The following is a 10,986-nucleotide window of genomic DNA, read 5'->3' on the forward strand; positions in this document are numbered from 1 at the left end:
TCCCCTTTGTCTCTGGGTTTTGCCTGAGAAGCCTAGGGCCCCCGCAGGGCACATCTTACCCTAAAGATGTTCTGTAGGGCCCCTTCTACCTCTGACAACTCAAAGCAAGAGCTGGGAACTCTTTCTGGGTAATCATTTAGTAATTTTAATTCAGATCGCAGCTAATACTTCCAAAAATGTGATGGGACCCCAAAACCTTCTGCCTCGGGCAGGGCTGCAGTCATGGCCCAAAGATGCTCTGGGATGAGTCCCACCCTGGTCCAGCCATCACTGGGGTGTCTCCCCTCCGCCTCCCCAACTCCTCAAGGGGTTCTGCTCTTATCTGTTGGGTGCATGCTGTTGTGCACTGTTCACGTGATAAGGGCTGTGTGTTCTAGGACTGCCACTGGCCCACCGGGCTAGCAAGTGGAGGAGGTGGATGCGGACCCACGCGCGGGCTCCAAAGCCCTCCCTTGCAATCACTGTCCCAGTCTGGTGATGTCCACTTTGGGGCCCGGAATGACCAGGCGGTGCCAGTGACCTGCTGGGCAGAGCAGTGCAGAGAGAGGCCGAGCTGACAGCCCCGCTGGTAGGGGTGTGCCCAAGAGAAAGGGGGGTGTGCTTCCTGCCAGATGAGGCGCTGGCAGCTCCAGGACCCTTTCAGCAGCTACTGCTGCTTTGCATCATCCAAAGGGCCCCGCAGGTAGTGCCAAGTGTGCTGAGCAGAGCAGCCCCTGCCATTCCCAGGGTCACTCAGGGCTGGCCTCTGTCTCTGTCCACAGCCTCAGGGCCGTGCTCCCGCTGGGGTCCAGGCTGGTCCCATAGGGCTCCCCTTCGACTCCATTCTCACACCCCAGCCACCTCCTCCTCTTCACCAGGGTTGCACCATGTTCTCAGAAGAAAGTGCACACAAGGAATAGAAAAGGAATAGAGGGGTTCGGGACACCTGCGGGAAGGGGGTTCTTAGGATCTTCACATTTTAGGATCTGGTTCACCACCCGCCTCCACCCATTTTACAGATGGGAAGACAGAGGCCGGAGAAGGCGGCACTGGCTGAAGTCTGGTGAGTGGAGCAGAGCAGAGGCTGTGAGGTGGACGGGGCTGGCTTGGCTCTGTGGTGTGACAGACGAGGGAAAGGCTGAGCCCGTAGACTGCGTGGGGCAGAGCTGGGAGTGTGGTCCTTGTCGGGGTGGCGGAGGGGGCGGTGTTGGCTATTTCAGGTGTGTGTGTGGCACCCCCACCCTTCCCCGGCTTACCTCGGCCTTCACACAGCATCCTCCCAAATGCCCGGACTTCACACTTGGGCGGGGACCCTTCCTGGCGCAGCAATAACCTGCATGCAAAGTATCCCTGGACCCTGAAGACCCTGAGTTAAGATGCAGGAAAGCATAGATAAACAACAAGGTCCTACTCTATAGCACAGGGAACTATATCCAATCTCCTGGGATAAACCATAATGGAAAAGAATATTAAAAAAAGAACGTATCTATGTGTATAACTGAGTCACTTTGCTGTACAGCAGAGACTGGCACAACACTGTAAATCAGCTGTACTTCAACCAAAAAAGAAAGAATTAAAAAAAAAGATGCAGGAAAGCGAAGTTAGGAATAAAAGCAGGAGAGCTTGTCTCTCTACTTCCCCTTTGCAGGCTTCTCAAGGCCCTGTGGCTTCCTGCCAACAGCCAGATGGGAGACTGGAAAGAACGCTTTGGGGGAGGAAAGGTATTTGCAGGCAGATGGAGGTTGGAGGCTTTGCCTCTGAAGCCTGTTGCTCTTACACACGGAGCTTCTGTTCTCCAAGACGGAGACTCCCAGGAGGGGACAGGAGGAGCCAGGGAGAGCTGCCTTCCCCCCGGGACTCCAACCCTGAAATGAACTTGCTCTGTTAAAAAATGCCCGCCAAGGGCTTCCCTGGTGGTGCAGTGGTTAAGAATCTGCCTGCCAATGCAGGGGACACGGGTTCGAGCCCTGGTCCGGGAAGATCCCACATGCTGCGGAACAGCTAAGCCCGCGGGCCACAACTGCTGGGCCTGCGTGCCACAGCTACTGAAGCCCACGCGCCTGGAGCCCGAGCTCCGCAACAAGAGAAGCCACCGCGATAAGAAGCCCGCACACCACAACGAAGAGTAGCCCCTGCTCGCCGCAACTAGAGAAAGCCCATGCGCAGCAACAAAGACCCAACACAGCCAAAAATGAATAAAATAAAATAATATCTATCTTTTAAAAAAACAAAAACAAAAAACATGCCCGCCAAGGCCACAGGGCTCTGCTGAATTTTGTTTTGTTTTGTTTTTACCCTGCTTTGTTCCAAAAAGGATTGGAAGCAGCTTACAAAAATACTTAAAATACAATAGGATAAAAATAGATCAGAGAGAAAACAAGCCTGGAACAAACAGTACAATGAACCAAGAGGGTGGTACCCAGAAATGTGCTCAAAGGTGGACTGAAAATTGGGCTCTGAGCTTCCTATCAGTCAAAGCGAAGAGGGAAATCCACCCGTTACAAGACTCACGAAGTCTATGAGGTTGGAACAATCCCAGAAGAAGCTTTTTCTGACACTGAGGTCTGAGAGGGATCCCTGTGAGATCTCTGAAGGGGACAGGGGTGGGGTCCCAGTCCGTGTCTTCAAAACAGTCTCATAACAGATAAGGTCATGCGAACCCCATCAAGCTGCATTTCCGCTCAGGGTAAATCAAAGACTTAATGCCAGGGTGCAGATCAATAAAACCAACTCTATAGAGGGTCAGACCCAAGCCATCCAAGTCATTCATCCAAGAGATGCAATTTATTTATTTATTTATTTATGGCTGCGTTGGGTCTTTGTTGCTGTGCGTAGGCTTTCTCTAGTTGCGGCGAGCGGGGGCTACTCTTCGTTGCAGTGCACAGGCTTCTCATTGCGGTGGCTTCTCTTGTTGCGGAGCACGGGCTCTAGGCACGCAGGCTTCAGTAGTTGTGGCGCATGGGCTCAGTAGTTGTGGCTCGTAGGCTTTAGAGCGCAGGCTAGAGTTTAGTTGTGGCGCACAGGCTTAGTTGTTCCGTGGCATGTGGGATCTTCCCGGACCAGGGCTCGAACCCGTGTCCCCTGCATTGGCAGGCGGATTCTTAACCACTGCGCCACCAGGGAAGCCCAGAGATGCAACTTAGATTCTACCAGACAGAGCAGGATTTCTCAACCTCAGCACTATTGGCATCTGGGGCCTGGATCATTCTTTGTTATCAGGAAACGTCCCGTGCCCTGTGGGGTGCTGGGCAGCATTCCTGGCCTCTGCCCACTAGATGTTGGGAGCATCTCCCCAATGGGCTATGCCCTATGCTGATCCAAAATGGCCCCAGACATTGCCAAACGCCCCCACGGTAATGAAAACCACTGCTCTTATAGGAGTGGTGAGACACCTTTTTTCTTTTTCTTTTTTTTAAAACAAAGGCCAATCTAAGAGAAAAATGTTTTCAGGTCACGTGTTTTTTATTCAAAGCACAGAAAGGGTTATGGAGTCCCACGGGGGAAAATAGATATACTTGCATCTTCAGTTACCTACTTTAATTGAGAAAACTGGCCCTTCTTCTTAGTCAGTAACATGTTACTATGTGGGTATTATTTGAGAAGCAGCCACACGGAGGTGGCTTTCTAATTTCTCATCCTGGGGTCAGATTCAGGAGTGTGCTGAGAAGGTGGTCCCACAGTGTGATGGTGTTAGGAGGCAGGGCCTTGGGGAGGTGATTAAGTTTAGATGAGGTCATGAGGGTGGGTCCCCCATGATGAATTAGTGTCTTTATGAGAAGACGAAGAGAGACCAGAACGCGTTCTCTCTCTGCCACGTGAGGACACAGTGAGAAGGCAGCCCTGTGCAAGCCAGGAAGAGAGCCCTTCAGCAAAAGCCAGCCATGCTGATACCTGCATCTTGGACTTCCAGCCTTCCAAACTGAGAGAACTAAATATTTGCCGTTTATGCCCCGTCCGTGGATCCCGAGCTGACTGAGACAGTGGGTGAGTCCCCACGTGCTTGGAACTGTTCATCTAGATGGGGAGTCGTGGGCCAGAGATGGAATTCAAAGCCAAGCCAAGGAGCGAGAGCAAGGGCAGCTGGATGGATGTGATGAACGCCCAACAGGAGGGAAGGTCAGGGTGGGCGAGCTTCTCCCCCCTGGGGCCCTGCCGTCTCCCCCGCCCCCCACCCAGGGGTCAGGGTGGTTTGTCCAGGCTGGGAGTGGGGAGGGGTTGCCCTCTGCTTGCCCGCTTCTGCCGCCCACACCCCCTGGGCTTTGTACACAGCGTGGGCACCATTGACTCCCTGTCAACAGTCAGGCCCTGGAGGGTTTTTCCATCTGTACCCTGTCTGTCTGCCTTGTGACCCAAGAATCATTTAGTGATAACAGACCAGAGGGCAGTCTTTCGTGATGAAAATGGACTTTTTCTTCCCAACTCCATTGACCCAAAGGCAGGTCAAACCTGTGACCTTGACCCCAATCCATCAGAGTGAGTGCACCAGGCCGGGGCAGGGAGAACTAATCCATCACAGTGTCGGCAACCAGCTGGCGGCCTGTGTTCTAGAAAAACCTTCCTCTCCCTCCTCCAAGTGAGGGCGAGGGGCTCATGCACCCCAGGAGGTACACAGGACCATCCACCGGGATGCAGGGATAGATATTAGAACTTTGCTCATAATTATGGTTTATCTTGACTTTCTACCCTGAGCAGACCCAGTGCTGCAAGGCCAGCTCCTTCTGTGACTCCCAAGGCCTCAGCGTCAAGGCCCTTCCCAAGCCACCAGCTCCTTGAACCTCTTTCAACAGCCGACCTGCCGGATTCAGCCCTGCAGAGCCAGAAGCGGTTTCCCAAATGCACTGCTGCTGCTGGGAACATTGTTCTTTACCACCTTGACAACGCTCTACCTGTCTCAGCTGTGTTTCACATCCTCCCGGAAACCTGTCCTTGCCATCCAGGTGAGAGCTAAGTAGTCTTGCAGTAGTTCTGCAAATGCCCCTGTGTCCCACATTGTAGGATTCAACTGCCTGTTTATCAGTGACTTTCCCCTCTGTCTTCGTTTCCTTATTGTTACTGTACCAAATTACTACAAATTTAGTAGCTTGAGACAACACAAACATATTGTTTTATAATTCTGGAGGTCAGAAAGGGCCTTCACTGAGCTAAAATCAAGGTGTTGGCAGGTGTGCTTTCCTTCTGCAGGTTCTAGGGGAGAATTTGTTTCCTTGCCTCTTCCAGCTTCTGGAGGCACCTGCATTCCTTGGTTCATGGTTCCACCTTCCATCTTCAAAGCCAGCAGTGTAGTATCTTCAAATCTCAATCTCTGGACTTCCCTGGTGGCGCAGTGGTTAAGAATCCGCCTGCCAACGCAGGGGACACGGGTTCGAGCCCTGGTCCGGGAAGATCCCACATGCCGCGGAGCAACTAAGCCCATGTGCTACAACTACAGAGCCTGTGCGCCACAACTACTGAGCCCACGAGCCACAACTACTGAAGCCCGCGCGCCTAGAGCCCGTGCTCCACAACAAGAGGAGCCACCGCAATGAGAAGCCTGCGCACTGCAACGAAGAGTAGCCCCCGCTCGCCGCAACTAGAGAAAGACTGCGTGCACAGCAACAAAGACCCAACGCAGCCAAAAATAAATAAATAAATAAATTTATATTTTTAAAAATCTCAATCTCTCTCAGTGGAGGAGAAAAGCTACTGGGACACCCCCTGGGCCGAGACTGACCCCTCTGAGCCCAAAAGGTCCTGTCTCCTTGACTCTCTGGCTAGAAATATAATCCACATGCCCACCCATATGCCCGGGCATAGTCTCGGGCCTCAGGGGTCTTGGTCGTCTCACCGGCCTGGCAAGGGGTGGGGCCCTTTCCTGTACTGCAGCTTGGTCAGCTGGAAGGAGCTTGGCTTTGGAGTCATGCAGACCGAGCTGATGGTCTTTGGGAAGCTCGGGTAAGCCACTGAGCCTTGGTTTTCTCGACTGTAGAAGAGAAAGAAGAATGCCTCTCTTTCTGGGGTTTTGTGGGAATTAGAGAGAATGCAGTGTACATGGTGACACTCCCCTGATGAAGTCCTAGTAATTAGGAGCAATGGTTGGGAGTCTAGGTCCCCATTCCAACATCTACTGGCTGTGTGAGCTTTAAGCAGTTGCTTCACCCCTCTGGGACTTGGTTTCTTTACCTGTAAAATGGGCAGAAGCAACTTGAGTGGTTGCAGTGAGGACCAGAGGAGGCCCTGATGAGAAATGTGGGCAGGGTCATTTGTCCTGTTACTGGGCCCACGCCCCTAGGGAAGAGGGATGCCTTTTCCAGAGTAGAGTTTCTAGAACCACCGGACTCCCAGAGGCCAAGCTCCCGGGCAAAGACAGAACAGGACCATCCCGGCTGCTGGACCTCGCTGCCCTGCACTTCAAGTGGCTACTGGGAGGCCAACAGCTGTCCCCGCCAAGTGGCATCTCGGGCACAAAGAGCAGTGGAGGGGGCAGGGCACGCTGGCTCATTGTTCCTGGGCCGGAGTAGCAGCTGTGGGTCACCCGGGGCTCCTCTGACCTCCAGCCCCTCCCAGCAGCTCTCCAGCGGCAGGCCCGTCCCTACTGGACTTAGAGCGGCCGCTCCAGCAGCAGCTGGACAGCGTGGAGTCCCCTGCCCCTCACAGCACCTTTTATCAGGGGCCTGAAGGATTAATACATTTGGAGAAGGGGTGGCCCCACGGACCCAGGGGCGGACACCTGGGGCCTTGAGCACCAGCTCATACTTCACGGCACGTACCTCTGGTGTCAGGCTTCCGCGTGGACTTCTCACTAACCTCAGCCCCCCAGGGAGGTCACATGTGGGTCCCCTTTTACTGATGCAGAATCTGGAGCTCAGAGGGGTTGACTGGCCTGGGGTGGCAGACTGGGGAAAGGCAGAACCAGGATGTGAACCCCGACCTGTCTGATGCCAGCCTGGCCCCTTTTCCACCAACTCACGTCCCGAGTGGGGAGTAAGGCAGATGTACCAGGGTGGAGGGGGCGTGGCCACACTCTGCCCAGAAGAGCACCGGCTGGGACTGATCCATGGCTGGGCCGAGCAGGATGACCTCGGCCAGTTCCAGGCAGCCAGAGAATTCCAGAGCTCCCCACACCCACTGCTTTTCAGAGCTGTGCGTTTATAAAGGGAAAGGAGCTGGGTGATGATGATTCGGGAAATCTGAAGCCAGAGTTAAATAAGAACCTCATAATGATGGTGATTAAAAATTAATGCCACTGTTTGTGCAGTGATTTGTGCGTCCACTTTGCAGCCATGAATTAATTAAGAAATGAAAACACAAATGCTTGGGATCAGCTCCAGGGCACAGAAGAGCGGACGGGGAGATTCCAGAGGGGACATCCCAGAGCCGGGCCCCCTGCTCCCAGGCCGGCCCCTCCTCCAGGCATTGCCAGGGTTCCTCTGGCGTGGGGCTCGCTTTTTGTCTTTGCACAATGAGGGCGCTGGTCCACTTGGGAGCCGTGAGGTAGGAGTATAAATGAGGGGTGTCGGGTGGGCAGCTCCCCCAGTTCTGAGAGAGAGAGGAGAAGCAAAGTGCCTGGGAGGCGGGAGACCCAGATCCGACTCCCGATTCAGATGCTCCTTAGCTGTGGGACCTTGGCAATCACCCATCTTCTCTGCATTTTTATTTGCTCAGCTGTAAAAGGGGTGAGGACTTCCGAAACTCAATTTCCAAGTGGGAAGGTGTATTCGTTTCCTAAGGCCGCTATAACAAATGGCCACAAAGGTGGTGGCTTAAAGCAACAGAAATATACTCTCAAAATTGAGGTGTCATAGGTTGGTTCCTTCTGGAGCCTCTTTTTTTTTTTTTTTTTTTAATATTTATTTATTTATTTGGCTGCGCTGGGTCTTAGTTGCAGCATGCGGGATCTTCATTGCCGCGTGCGGGATGTTTAGTTGCGGCAATGCAGACTCTCAGTTGCGGCATGTGGGATCTAGTTCCCTGACCAGGGATCAAACCCTGGCCCCCTGCATTGGGAGCGTGGCGTCTTAGCCACTGGACCACCAGGGAAGTCCCCCTTCTGGAGCCTCTGAGGGAGGAGGGGCCCGTGCCTCTCTCCTGGCTTCTGGTGAGGGCGGCCACCTGTGGGGTCCCTTGGTAGCTCTACGCCTCCAGTCTCCTCCCGTCTTTGCGAGGCTTCTTCTCTGGGGCTCTTCTGTATCTCAGCGTCTCCGATCTCCCTCTCTTTTCCAAGGGCACCAGTCATGGGTTCAGGACTCACCTGAATTCCAGGATGATCTCACCTTGAGATCCTTAACTTAATTGCATCTGCAAAGACCCAGTTTCCAAATAAGCTCACATTCACAGGTACCAGGGGTGAGGACTTGGTGTATCATCCTGGGGGAGACAAGTCAACCCACTACAGAAGGTATTTTGGGGAAGCAAAAACCATGCATGTGGGCTTCCCTGGGGCGCAGTGGTTAAGAATCCGCCTGCCAATGCAGGGGACACGGGTTCGAGCCCTGGTCCGGGAAGATCCCACGTGCTGCTGAGCAACTAAGCGCATGCGCCACAATTACTGAGCCTGCGCTCTAGAGCCCGTGCGCCACAACTACTGAAACCCATGCGCCTAGAGCCGGTGCTCCGCAACAAGAGAAGCCACCGCAGTGAGAAGCCCGCGCAGCGCAACGAAGAGTAGCCCCCCGCTCGCCGCAACTAGAGAAAGCCCGCGCGCAGCAACAAAGACCCAACGCAGCCAAAACAAAAAAACAACCATGCACGCAAGACGCTGTCACTCTATGGCAAATAAACGGTGAGGCAGCGGGAGGAGGGAGTCCCTGGAAGCCACACCCTGTGCACACCTTCTGGGGCGGGAGCCCGGGTTGGGCGTGGGACCCTGGCTGGGAGAGGAGGGGAGCTGCGGGGCTGGGTGTGGATGGAGGGAGGGCTCTCCACGGGGCCTCCTTCCTTCTCCGCCCTCCTGATGAACTCTTCGGGCCACCAAGGTGCTGAGAGGCACCCCCGCTGATGTCTCCGGGGCTATCATTCTTACTTTTTATCATCACGAAGTGGTCTCCCCACACTCCATTCTTCAGGGTGTTGTGTGCTGCTCTCCTAGCCCTGCAGGAGCTCCCCGCTGGCTTCGTGATAAAAACTGAGCCCTGAAAGGCACTCCAGCTTTGGGGCCCTACTTCCTTCTCCAGTCTTGTCACCACACTGCCCTTCTCTAAACCCACGCTTCGACCGAACCAAACCCTTGACCGTGCCCCCGGCCTTCCACGTTGCTTCGTGGCCCCATGCTTTCACACCTCTGGCCCCTCCTCTGCAACACTCTGCCTCCCAACCCCCCATCGCCATCCGTCTCTCTTCCGAGAGCCCTCCCCGCCACCCCTCCCTGCCCCCGCACGATGAGCTCCCCTCTTGGCGTTTGTCCCTCTGCTACCAACACCTGCCGTGGTAGAACCGTGCTGGTGAAAGTCTCCCCCACTTGACTGGGCCATCCCTGAAGGCAGGGACACAGTCCTTTGTTTTGGGGTCCCCAGTTCCTGGCACAGAGATGCTCTGGGATGTTTATGGAAGGAGATCACCAAGAGACCTGGGTTTGAATTCCATCATTATCACCTTCCCAACCACGTGCCCTTGGCCTTGCTGGGCCTCCGTGTTGTAGCTGCCCCCTGCCAGGTTGGCGGGAAGGAGCCTGACATGAGCCTGTGTCCACAGATGAAGGTGTTTTGGAGACTAATCAGTGTACATGAAAAGGGCCCAAAGAAGCAAGGCCGCCTACCCCAGGGACCCTCCGCCCCTCTGCCTCCCTGGGGTGCAGCTGGAGGGAGCTCCCAGCTTCTGGAGACTCCAGGATCCCTTCCCTGCCGCTCCCAGCCCCGCCTGGGCTCCAGGTGTCTATCTCTCCGGCCGTTTTCTTTTCTGATCCAGGGTTCAAAAGAACAACGAATGTGGGAGCCACAGCCAGGCGGAAACAGAAGTCAGCAGGCTCCCTCTTGCTGGCCCGGCCGCAGGCCTACAGGGCGCTGCCCGCCTCGCCCTGCTGGGTCCAGGAAGGAGGGCGCTTGGGTTGCGGGCATCCGCTCCCCAGCAGCTCTGAAACCTCGGCTCCGTCGGCAGGGAAGGCCCGCTGGGGGCCAGAGCAGGGGGAGGGGGAAGCCTGCCCCAGTTACAGCCCGCAGATGCTCCTTGGAAAGCCTTTTCCGACGTCCCCAGCCTTGCGGGCAGGGGTGGTGTAATAATGATAAAACAACATTTGCATAGAGATTTCGTTTACAAAGCACTTTCTCAGGGGTGGGAGGCGCCGGGGTGGCGGGTGGAGCCCGGGCTGCGAGGCCGCGGCCTCCGGTTGGTCTCACCTCCTCCCCACCCCCCGGCCCAGCACGGGATCGTGTGCGTGGTAAACAAAGCGCTATTCATCCCGCTGTTTCCGAGTTCTCTGGATGTCGGTCCTTTTCCCTCTCTCCCGTGAAGAGCTCACTCTGGCTTGTCACTCAGGCCAGAGGAGGGGCGTCAGGAGTCCCAGAGGGAGGGCTGGGTTGGGGCCTGATTGAAGGGAAATGCGGAGGCCGAGGGGGGGCTCTCTCCCTCTGCACCGCTCGCCCCGCCCCCAGGCCCTCCGGCGCCCAAGCGCCAGCTCCCGAGAATCAAGAAGACTCAGCACAGCCGCGCCGGCGTTGATTTGTGCAACTCTCCTCACAGCTCACCAGTGGCTGTGTCTTTACATTAAAAGTACGAACACGGGCTTGGTAACGTCTGCATGGGCGTCTTTGGGAACATGCAGAGATAAGCAGTGTGTGGGGCTTTGCTCATCCTTCCCCAGCAGCGCGCATTGGGAGTGGGACTTACGTACAGGTGGAGGGGACTGGGGCCCTGGGGCGTCTGCACCTGCATAGGTAACTCCTGTCTAGCTGTGCCTGGGGAGTATAGCTCGGCAGTCAGCCGGGGTGATGGGGTTCCGCATCAGAGCCTGGCCCCTTAAGGGCCTCTGATGAGCTATATTAGGCCCATCTGCGGGGGGCTTGAGCCACTTTTAGTAGCCCCAGCAGGAGAGAGAGG

The 10,986-nt window shown here is 55.4% G+C and overlaps 1 long non-coding RNA gene across 2 annotated transcripts; it reads left to right on the forward strand.

Moving 5' to 3' along the window:
* Positions 1-1,011: 1,011 nt before the first annotated feature.
* LOC133080475 (uncharacterized) lies at positions 1,012-5,576 on the forward strand. 2 transcript variants are annotated; one of them, XR_009698505.1, is made up of 4 exons: positions 1,012-1,042; positions 3,890-3,963; positions 4,672-4,916; positions 5,161-5,576. It is a non-coding gene; the product is annotated as an uncharacterized LOC133080475 (long non-coding RNA). The 2 variants fall into 2 exon arrangements; XR_009698504.1 differs by lacking the exon at positions 1,012-1,042 and having other exon boundaries at positions 3,805-3,963.
* Positions 5,577-10,986: the final 5,410 nt, after the last annotated feature.

The sequence above is a fragment of the Eubalaena glacialis genome, chromosome 19 (assembly GCF_028564815.1).
Source record: "Eubalaena glacialis isolate mEubGla1 chromosome 19, mEubGla1.1.hap2.+ XY, whole genome shotgun sequence".
In the NCBI taxonomy this organism is placed as follows: domain Eukaryota; kingdom Metazoa; phylum Chordata; class Mammalia; order Artiodactyla; family Balaenidae; genus Eubalaena; species Eubalaena glacialis.